We start from the raw sequence: 11,263 nt of genomic DNA, 5'->3' as shown, positions 1-11,263 counted from the left end.
TTATTGGTCGTAACTTTTTTTTTTTTGGATATTAATTTGAAATCTGGGTACGAAATGAAAACAAAATTTCAAATTGAAAGTAGGAGAAAAAAGTCTTTGGTTGTTTTCAAAAAGTAATCAGAAAGCAAATTCAATTAAAATACATGATGTTATTTTAATAACAATGAAATAAAACTGCTTCACTGTTAAAACACGTTTTCATTTGATCGGATCTAATGCAACTGTTACAAGTTGTAAGAAACGAAAATTTGTTTTCTTAATTAGGAATTAATTTTTTCAAGAACACACAGGTAAGTTTGAATGTATGTATTACTCATTAAACAAAATTGATAAATTATCACCAAACGTGGAGTTAGTACGAGATTCGAATATTCAACATGGATGCCGGTGATGTCACTGCGCGTGAAGTTATCCTTTTTTGCTCCATCTTTAAAAAGTTTTTCAACTTCATAGGTATAGAGTGTAATTTCTGTTTTTAGACATATATACACGTGTTGTCTATAGGGAGAGCTTCGCTCTCACTGACCCGAAGGGCCCGTGAGAGGGCTTCGTCTTCTATTATCAGGTAGAAAACTAAAACGACAACATCGTGCGGCATGTTAATAGACCTGAAAATTTCAAATCAATCGATGAACAAACGAGCGAGATATTAAGGATCAAAGTTGGCGTCTAGAAAAAAAAAAATAATAAATCTGAATTTTTTTTGAATTAATAGTTTGGCCTCCGCTTCCAAGCGAAAGACCTAAACTATATATCAATCATTGTTCATTTTAATTGACAGCTTTGTTATTTTAAACATATACCATACTTTCAATTTATATGCATTTTATTTATCAACTTTTTTCGGGATGTACAATTACATGTACAATTAGCATTGCACACATACACACAAAAAATGAAATAAACTTTAAGTTTCACAAGTTAACGAATCCAAGGTAAATTTTGTAAAAATTTAAAGCCTCTACATGAGTGCATATACATGTGCATTAATTTTGTCTTATAACAAACAGTTTCGATTGGCTCTGTTCACCTGTGGTAAACAAATATAATGCTTACATTACATTTATTTTCTGAACACAGAAACATCTGTCGACACTGTTCATCATAAAGCCGGGAGATGCGGGTCCGGTTGCTGGTTATATGACACAAAGATTACGTGCAATTTGAAAGGTCATAACATGCCATACATGAGTACACGATTTAAAATTTTACAAAGGTCATATAGAAACACGCAGTACCATGCACCAGAACTATCGAACGCGGACACGAGTTTGCAGATTATGATATTTGATAACACTTGTTTACTAATTCCTCGTAATTTGTGTGGAAATATCCTCAGATATATCGAAAATTGTCTTCTCGAATCGGACAATGATCGATCTATTTAAAGTGGTATGGGACACCTCTATATTATGCCGCCCTTCCTATCGAAAAAAACTCCCAATAAAATCAGGTATAATAATTATTGTATAACCCCCCCCCCCTTAGTTGTTAATAAGGCATAGCTTAATGTATGTCGTGAGTTCGAATCCCGCTGAAGCTTTTAAAAATCTTACATTTTAAACAAATTTAAACCATAATTTTTGGTTAGATGTCGTAAAAATCCACATCGATATTGATATTTGTCCCTTAACACTTTAAACAATAATTGCATAACGGGCCGGGACACGAAAAGAAAATAAAAAAAAAAATTAATCAAAATAATTGATAAATCTCCCTGCGATTAATAAAACTGAGTGAAGTCCGAGACGAGACAGATAATGCTTCACCAGAAATTGTTAAACAATTATTTACCATGCGAAACGTCAACAGGTGGCTGATAATGGAGAATACACTGGCGAAATTTTTTTTTGGGGGGGGGGGGGGGGGCAAGGAACGATGGATTATTATTCGAATATTTAGAATTTAAGGATTCTAGCATTCCCATACACTTAAAGATCGGCTGTTTCTCATATGGTACAGTCAGTTTGAGTTATTTCGAATTACCATGCGTTTTGTGTTTTAGGAAGTTTGAAGTATCGCTATGCAATGTACAAAACATTAAGCTATAGTTATCATTAGCAATTATCATATATACATGTAACAAACAAAATATTAAAAAATGTCACACATCAATGTACTTGCTATTCTCTATGGAGGAAATTAGCATGGTGAAAACGCTGTTCATTTTTTCTCTTTTATGCTGTTGCTTAATCATCTTAAAAAAAAACTTGATTTTGTTAAATCAATTTCATAAGGTTTCAGAAAACCTTTCAAATGTAGACTCAATTACTGCATTTTCAACCCCCATCATTTTTGGATCTATCAAATCACGTATGCACACAATAACGGAACCCAAATAAATAAGGATTTACCCCTCAAGTAAGCTATTCTTATCATATTTTGTCCGTCGTCCGTCTGTAAACTTTTCACATTTTCAACATATTCTCCAGAACGACTGGGCCAATTTCAACCAAACTTAGCACAAAGCACCTTTAGCAAAGGGGATTCAAAGTTGTGTAAATTAAGGAACAAGAGGAGATAATTAGGAATTTTTGGGAAATTTTATAAAAATCTTCTCCTCAAGAACCATTTGGCCAGGAAAGCTGAAACTCATGTGAAAGCATCCTGAGGTAGTGTAGCGTGTTTACCTAAACACCGAGTTTTGCGGGACCCCTCAGTTACTAAACTGAGTTTGAGATAATAATAAAAGAACTTAATTATGAATTACTAAGAAAAATTTAACTACGCAAAAATAATAATTCCGCCTGAATATATACAAGATCGGCGGTTTTGATCAATTATTTCCTGATTCGTTTGAGTAACAAAAATCACAAAAAAATCACTTACAATATGAAAACTACAAATCTAAAATTCTAACTCAACTTATGAACTATTTTAAAAAATAACTTAAACAAATTATACTCAACTTATGAGTATCAATCAGTATTCAACAAATGAATATCCACCAACACTAAGGAATGCGTACTCAACTAATGAGTAAAACCAAATGTTATGAGTACTCAACAAATGAGTTCTCAGTTACTCAATCTCTGTGTAGCTCGGCACACCTCGCGAGAGTAAGGAAACTTCCACGTTCTCTAATGGGAATTTACCAGGATACTAACCTTTTCCAACACGTCTGCTTGCTTCTGAAATCAGAACTACTATGATCGTGTGTGTTGGTGATGCGACGCTTATACCCTTTTAACGCGGACGTCTGAGAAAATATCCCTTTATCAGAAGCGGAAAATTCTTATAATCAAATCTATATACATTACATTACTCCCTCCCACGAGAAATGCGTCCTGCATTTTACATGGCTTATTCATAAATACTCAAATCAATTTAAGAAAATCTCAAAAAAATTGCACACATTATAGTTTAATAACAAATAACATGAAATTCTTCAATATTTCACCTTGATATTGAGAAATAAAAAATTGTTCGCCAATAACAATACTGCGTACCATCTGAACAAAAAACACCTCTAACAGTTCAAAGTTTATTGATTGTCTTTTCTTCAACAACATGACTAATTCTAATGTTTCATGCGGCTTTACTGGTGTCAACTTGGTATTCACCATGATGGTTTTCTAAAAATAGAAATTAAAAACCATCAAACCAAATTCACACCTCACAGCCTTATTAGCATAATCGGAGCCTTTCTGATTTTTGTGTTAACGAAAAGCTAAAAAAAAACCCAAAAAACCCGAGAACGCCAAAATACGTCAACCACGGGATTTTAACGAGACTCTTGCAAATCGAGAGAGAAGTTTAGATCGAAAAAGTAAGTAAAAGTTTATGATTATTCTATCAGCAAGCTTTATAAATTATTTAAAGTTGCAGAACAATTGTTTAATAAGGTGAATTCGAAGTTAAATATTGTTCAGCATGAAACCGTCTGAACAGCAGTTTTCGATTTTGTCAACAATCTGAAACGTGCTAGGGGGTAGCCATGTATCGGTAAGAACATACCCACTTACAATGTTAAACTAGATAAATACCTTTTTAAAAACCTGCAATCCAATAATTCCACTGCATGTGTTACCAAAATGTTAATAAATAATGGTCGTTGTGAAATGTGACTTGAAAGACATGTTTTAGAATGAAATGTGTATGCAGGTGTATTATAGTCAGTTTTTACACATATTGTTACCTAGCATACGTTAAAAAAATATTGTATGTTTTTCCTAGAATATTGTGTCAATCATGCTTTCAGTCATTTCCATAACGTACAGAATTTCCTCGACACGTACAATGTACACTGTTAGTGTACATGTGGTTTTGATACTTGTATCTCATTCAAACTGTTAACTTTATGTCTTATTTATCTATTAACGATGAGAGTTTTTATGAATCAAGGGTCTGCATTTGTTATGTAAATATAACATAATACGATTGAGAGTATGAGAGAGAGACTCACACACACAGAGAGAGAGAGAGAGAGAGAGAGAGAGAGAGAGAGAGAGAGAGAGAGTAATAACAGTGTACATGTAGTTGTTATTGATTGCCTTGCTTCCATGAACCATATATATATTTCAATAATGCCACATTGCACTAGAAATATTGCTGACAAAAATGTTGAGAGAGATCATGGAGAGAGAGAGAGAGAGAGAGAGAGAGAGAGAGTATGAAAAGCCATAACAAATTTTTTAGTTATAAGTCATTTCCCACTTAATGAGTTGTTATAGCTGTTATCATGGTAATGTTTTGACCATGTCTCAGATACTGCATGTGCCCATAAAAAAGTGTAATCTAGGACACACCCTTTTGTTTTGATAATGACAGCATTCAGCTTTGTAATGATAGCTAGTGTATCTTTTTTTCTTCTAATCTACAGGTTTACCTGCAGACTCCAGATGATCTGAAGATCAGGAATATAAAAAATATGGTCAATTTGATATTGCTAATGACCCATTCAAGTCTGCTGAAGCCCAGAAGGTACTTCTTTGTCATGTAATAAACTTACAACTTGTCCTCCATATTTATACATATTTGGTTTAAGCTGATTGAAATCCAAGTAAGGTAATATAAATAGCTAAAATGTCTTGTGTAAAAGGGAAAGGTTTGTATGGGCATCTTGTTGCAAATCTGCATGATTATCTGTATTTTAAGTGGTGGGAACCTCTGAAAGGATTACTAGGAGTTTGAAAAAATTATAAACTTAATGAGATGTGTTTTACACTCTCTGAAAAAATGGGATTTGCAGAAATCCCATGAATTTCTAATGCTGGAAATATGTTTTTCAGATTAGTTTTTGTTATTGATGCAATCTTATTTTGGTGTACATAGAGTGTTGATAGTTGAAACTCATACATACACTCATATGTTACATAAGTGTTTATGACTGATCTTTGTTCAATATATTTAATATCTTTCTGTCCACTGGAAATCTAAATATCTTTGAAGTTACACCATTGAAGTTACACATTCATTACATTTATCATGTGTGTACAGAATTGATTGAGCCAGGTTTCCTTATTTTGTAATATAAGTGATACATTGTACCGCTTTAAAAAGTATATATCGATCACTTGTGACTTACTGGTATATTAGTGCATATTTCATTTGTAAAATCATTTGACAAATTTAAAGTGTTTTGAAGGACTGAAATGTTTTTTATGGCTTTTAAAATAACTGAAAGTACATGCACATGATGCAACTATCTTTTGACGCTGTATATATAACAAAAAGAAACTGTCAGCTGGGTTTATTTATAAAAAATTAATGGCAAAATGATGTAATACATGTATGTGCAATATTAGAAAAGATGACATTGTTAGTAATAGCACATTCTTGAAATAACTGCATTGAATATATACATGTAAGTATTTCATGAGTGCACAATGTTTGCAAAAATTACATGTAATTCTCTAAACACTTTATGTTTATTCCATTTTTTAGTTTCTAGACCATGTCATTAATGAATATTTCTTGAATGGAATGCATGGGGGTTAGGATGGAACCTTATTCCGCCTTTTTACCAACTCACACCATTTTTTCAAGATTTATGAAGCCAACCACAGAAGAATTTGTTCTATACACATCATTCATAGCATTCTTATTTATGTTACATAATCTTAAATGTTACTGGATGAATTGTTTCAACAATTAAGTGTTCACTTAATGAATACCAGCAAACTTTTTATCGAGTGCACTTATTTTGAATTTTTCCTACCCAAGGCATCCATCTAACATATGTTTTTTGTATAACATATTCATATACATGTAACATTTTTGGAAACAGCTATTTTATTTTAATTGAAATTTAGCCTTTCTTTTTTATACAAGTTTTTTTAATATAATCTTTTGTATACAAACACAACAAAAATACTTAGTTACAATCATTATGGGAAATGGACATAATATACATAAAAGTGCTGATAAATGTATTGGTCTTGTTCATGAACAGAAGAAATTGACAGAAAAATATTCAGTTTTAGCCATCAAATACAAATATTAATATTTTTTTAAGAATATTATTTAATCTAAATAAGATATGAAAGTTTTTTCCCCTTTATTCCAATGTTTGGAAACAAATCCAATATATAATTAAAATTGTTGTACAGTATATCCTATTGATTCCTATAATGTATCACTTTAGTTCCTTAAACTGCATGCTTATTACTTTTTTTTTCTTAAAGTGATGTATACAGGGTCAGTAATTTATTTTCATTATACTAGTATTCAACTAGATACAAAAAGGCCTTTCGCAACCTTTTCATTGTTTAAATGGTATGAAGTTTTAATTACCTTTCATATGAAAAATGACATCTAAATCTTAAATTGCTGTACATTATATCCTATCCATCTATTAAATGTATCACTTTATTTATGTTGAACTTCGTGTCTATTGGTATTACGATTTTTTTTAGAATGATATATGCAATTTCATTAATTTATTTTTCATTTTAAGAAAATTCATTTTAAAAAAGATCTCTTACAACCTGTGTATTTTTTTTTTTCAATTTACATAATACAGTGTATTAATTGAATGTATTTGTGTAGATTATACATGTACCTACAAGCAATATACATTTAATATTCACCAGGTACATGTACCAGCCTACTATATTTGATAAATAAATGTACTTCTTTCATGCATTTTCATGCCTTTTACTCATTGTTATATGTATTATTATTAATTAAAATACTTTGAAAACTTTTCTCAATTTATTAGGTCACCTGAGTCACTCAAGTGACCTATTGCAATTGGTCTTCGTCCGTCGTCGTGCGTCGTGCGTTAACAATTTCACATTTTTAACTTTTTCTTGAAAACTACCAAGCCAATCGTTACCATTTTTGGTGTGAAGCATCTCTATGGTAAGAAGAATCTAAATTGTGAAATTTATGGCTCTACCACCCCTGGGGTGCCACGGGCGGGGCCAAATATGCAAAAAAAAGGCAAATTTTCAAAAATCTTCTTCTCTACTTCCACACATGTGAGGAAAAAACTGAATGCATGGTTATCATGTCCATGAGCCCCTCTACTAAAATTATGAAATTTATGGCCCCTGGGTCAGGGGTTCTGGCTCTAGGGTGGGGCCAATATGGCCATATAGTAAAAATGTATTAAATCTTAAATCTTCTTCTCTACTACCATATATATTTGTTAAAAACTAAATGCATGATTATGATGTCCATGAAGCCCTCTTCCTAAATTGTGAAATTCATGACCCCTGGGTCAGGGGTTCAGGCTCTAGGGTGGGGCCAATATGGCCAAATAGTAAAAATGTATTAAATCTTAGAAAATCTTCTTCTCTACTCTCATATATATTTGTTAAATACTAAATGCATGATTATGATATCCATGAAGCCCTCTACCTAAATTGTGAAATTCATGACCCCTGGGTCAGGGGTTCAGGCTCTAGGGTGGGGCCAATATGGCCAAATAGTAAAAATGTATTAAATCTTAGAAAATCTTCTTCTCTACTACCATATATATTTGTTAAAAACTAAATGCATGGTTATGATGTCCATGACGTTCTCTACCTTAATTGTGAAATTCATGACCAGGGGTTCAGGCTCTAGGGTGGGGCCGATATGGCCAAATAGTAAAAATGTATTAAATCTTAGAAAATCTTCTTCTCTACTCCCATATATATTTGTTAAAAACTAAATGCATGATTATGATGTCCATGAGGCTATCTACTAAAATTGTGAAATTCATGACCCCTTTGTTAGGTGTTCATGCTCTAGGGTGGGGCCAATATGGCCATATAGTAAAAATGATTTAAATCTTTAAAAATCTTCTTCTCTACTCCCACACATGTGGGCAAAAAACTGAATACATAGTTATGATATTCGCAATCTCCTTTATCTAAATTGTGAAATTCATGGCCCCTGGGTCAGGGGTTCAGGACATGAGGAGGGGGGGGGGCAATATGGCAATAAAGTGTTAATGCATATAATGTTTAATAATCTTCTTCTCTATTCTCACACATCTGTATAAAAAAACCGACTAATAATTATGTTTACCAGGAAGTCCTCTACTGAAATCTCAATTTTCATGTCCCCTGGGGTATGGGTTTTGACTCTAGGGCAGGGCCAAAATGGATGTATAGATGTTAATGCATATAACGTTAAAAATTATCTTCTTTACTCCCACACACCTGAAAGGAAAACTGAATTCATTATTTTGTAGACCAGATCTTTTAGTTTTTCACCAAAATTATAGGTTTCACAGTTCTTTTTGGATTAAATGTGGTTGTCATTACAAATTTATAATTTTTCTACTCCAGTATAAAACCTAATTAATTAGATGCATATATGAGACTCCATGACAAGTTTGTGTATTGGATATATGCTACTCAGGTGACCGTTAAGGCCAATTGTTTATTTTGATAAGATTAAGAAACGGACTATAGTCAATGCACGTTTTCAAGAGTTGTCTCTCTTGGGGACAATAATGAATGCTCCCCAGGGTTCATGACCCTGAATATTGAGTAGGCTGTGAGGTGTGAAATTGATAACATTACAATCTACTTCACAAAGTACTAAGTAACCTAACCTTACCTAAACTATCTAACTTACTCACTAATCCTTAATGAGAATTAATACTTCTTTGTATCATAATCGCTTAACCAGGAAGGTAACTGCTTCGTACGCTTAGATCTGATATTTTGAGTTTCGTGATCCAAGCTATTTGTTTCGGCTTGGTCACTGTTTTCTGAGTTTGTTTCAGGTACTCTTTTATTCTCATCTTCACCTTTTAGTACTTGAGATCGAACAGGCCTCATTCAGTCTACTTGAATTACTTGAGGAGTATCCCTTGATCCACAGTTTACTTTGTAATTCACATCAGACAGCTGAGCGAAAATTTGAATGGACCATGCCAATAACTGGTTAGTTTTGGTGAAGCCCACTCTTGTGTCTGGGAAAATAAACAAAAACTAAATCTCGAATAAATTCAGCTTCTTATCATGATATTTCTTTTGTCTGAGCATTTCAATACCTGTGTGTTCTCGAACATATTTATAAGCGTCTTCTAGTCGTTCTTTGAGTTCCCAAGCCCATCTGGATTGAGGTATTGCACAAATACTAAATGGCTTCTGGTACATGATGTCCAAAGGAGGTGCTGTTTCTCGTCCTAACATTAGGAAGTTTGGTGTGCATCCTTTTGTTTCGTGCTCTGATGAGCGGTACGCCAGCATTACATAAGGTAACTGCTCATCCCAGTCTGAATGGTATTCGTTAACGAAGACACTCAACATGCTTAATAAGGTGCGATTAAAACGCTCAACCATACCATCAGACTGGGGATGGTACGGAGTCGTATGAGTTTTGTGTATGTGTAATAGTGTGCACATTTCATTAAAGAGTAAACTCTCAAATTGACGACCCTGATCTGAATGAATGGCATATGGAACACCGTATCTTACAATAAATTCTTATACGACGATCTTTGCAACTGTTTTCATCACTCCAAGATGTCCCGAAGTTTGATTGACAATATTCGAGTACTATTCGTCTTGAGCTTCTAGGAATGATTGCATGATGTTTGGTTGTTTTCTGTTCAAAATCATCCCAATTTCTATATAAGATGTCATCCTTGCAAACTAATCTTTCATACTGGGCGAGTAAAGACTTCACTACTAAACTCTCACCACCAATGTCCTTTTGCTTTGGTTTCACACCTTTGAGTAACCATTGTTTCACCGTGACAATATCGGAATTTTCTTCTTGAAGCAATTTCAGCTCAGGTCTTGACATAATAACTTCTTTTTCTTCAATTTCTCGGTATCCACATTGATGACAAGGTATGCGACTAATAGCATCCGCATTTTGGTCTAACTTTTCGGTTCTATGCTCAATGTCCATATCATATGCCGACAAGATATCAACCCATCTAGCTAATTGACCTTCGGAGTTTTTTAATCTCATCAGCCATTTTAATGAACTGTGGTCTGTTCTTATTGTTAACTTTCTTCCGAGTAGATAGTGTCGGAAGTAGCGTTCAAAGTAAACGACAGCAAGTAACTCCTCTCGAGTAACGCAATATTTTCTCTCTGGTTTAGAAAGGGTTCTGCTCGCATAGGCTATCACGTGCTCACTGACATTACTCCTTTGCAATAAAACACCTCCAATTGGATCAGAACTAGCATCTGTATCCAGGATAAAGGTTTTTGAAAAATCTGGATACACCAATATGGGAGCTTTTGTCAGACAATTCTTTAGATTTTCAAAGGCGTTCTTACAGTCATTGGTCCAGACAAAATCTTGTTGTTTTCAGTTAGGTGAGTCAATGGTTTCGCCTTCTCAGCATATTTCTCAATAAATCTTCGGTAATATCCACTCAACCCTAGGAATGATCTCACTTCTTTTACTGTTGAGGGAACAGGCCAATCTCGTACAGATCTGACTTTCTTTGGATCAGTTGATACACCCTTACTTGAGATTACTTGACCAAGGTATTCAACTTCTTTGGCAAATAGTGTACATTTCTTTGCTTTGAGTTTCAGAACAGCTGCTTTTAATTTTTCAAAGACCTTACTCAAGTTCTCCAACATATGCTCAAACGACTTACCGATAACGATAATGTCGTCAAGATAAATGAGGCATATTTGCTACTGTAATATGCAAGTACAGACTCCATTACCCTCTTAACTGTGGCTGGAGCATTGCTGAGACCGAAAGGCATAACCTGGAACCCGTAAAGACCTCGCTATGTTGAGAAAGCCGTCTTTGGTTTGTCTTGTGAGTCCATCTCAACATGCTAGTATCCAGAACACAAGTCTAAAGTACTGAACCACATTGATCCGGCCAGGTAGTCTAGTGCTTC

The sequence above is a fragment of the Magallana gigas genome, chromosome 3 (assembly GCF_963853765.1).
Source record: "Magallana gigas chromosome 3, xbMagGiga1.1, whole genome shotgun sequence".
NCBI lineage: Eukaryota > Metazoa > Mollusca > Bivalvia > Ostreida > Ostreidae > Magallana > Magallana gigas.
Note: the sequence above shows the minus strand (reverse complement) of the source record.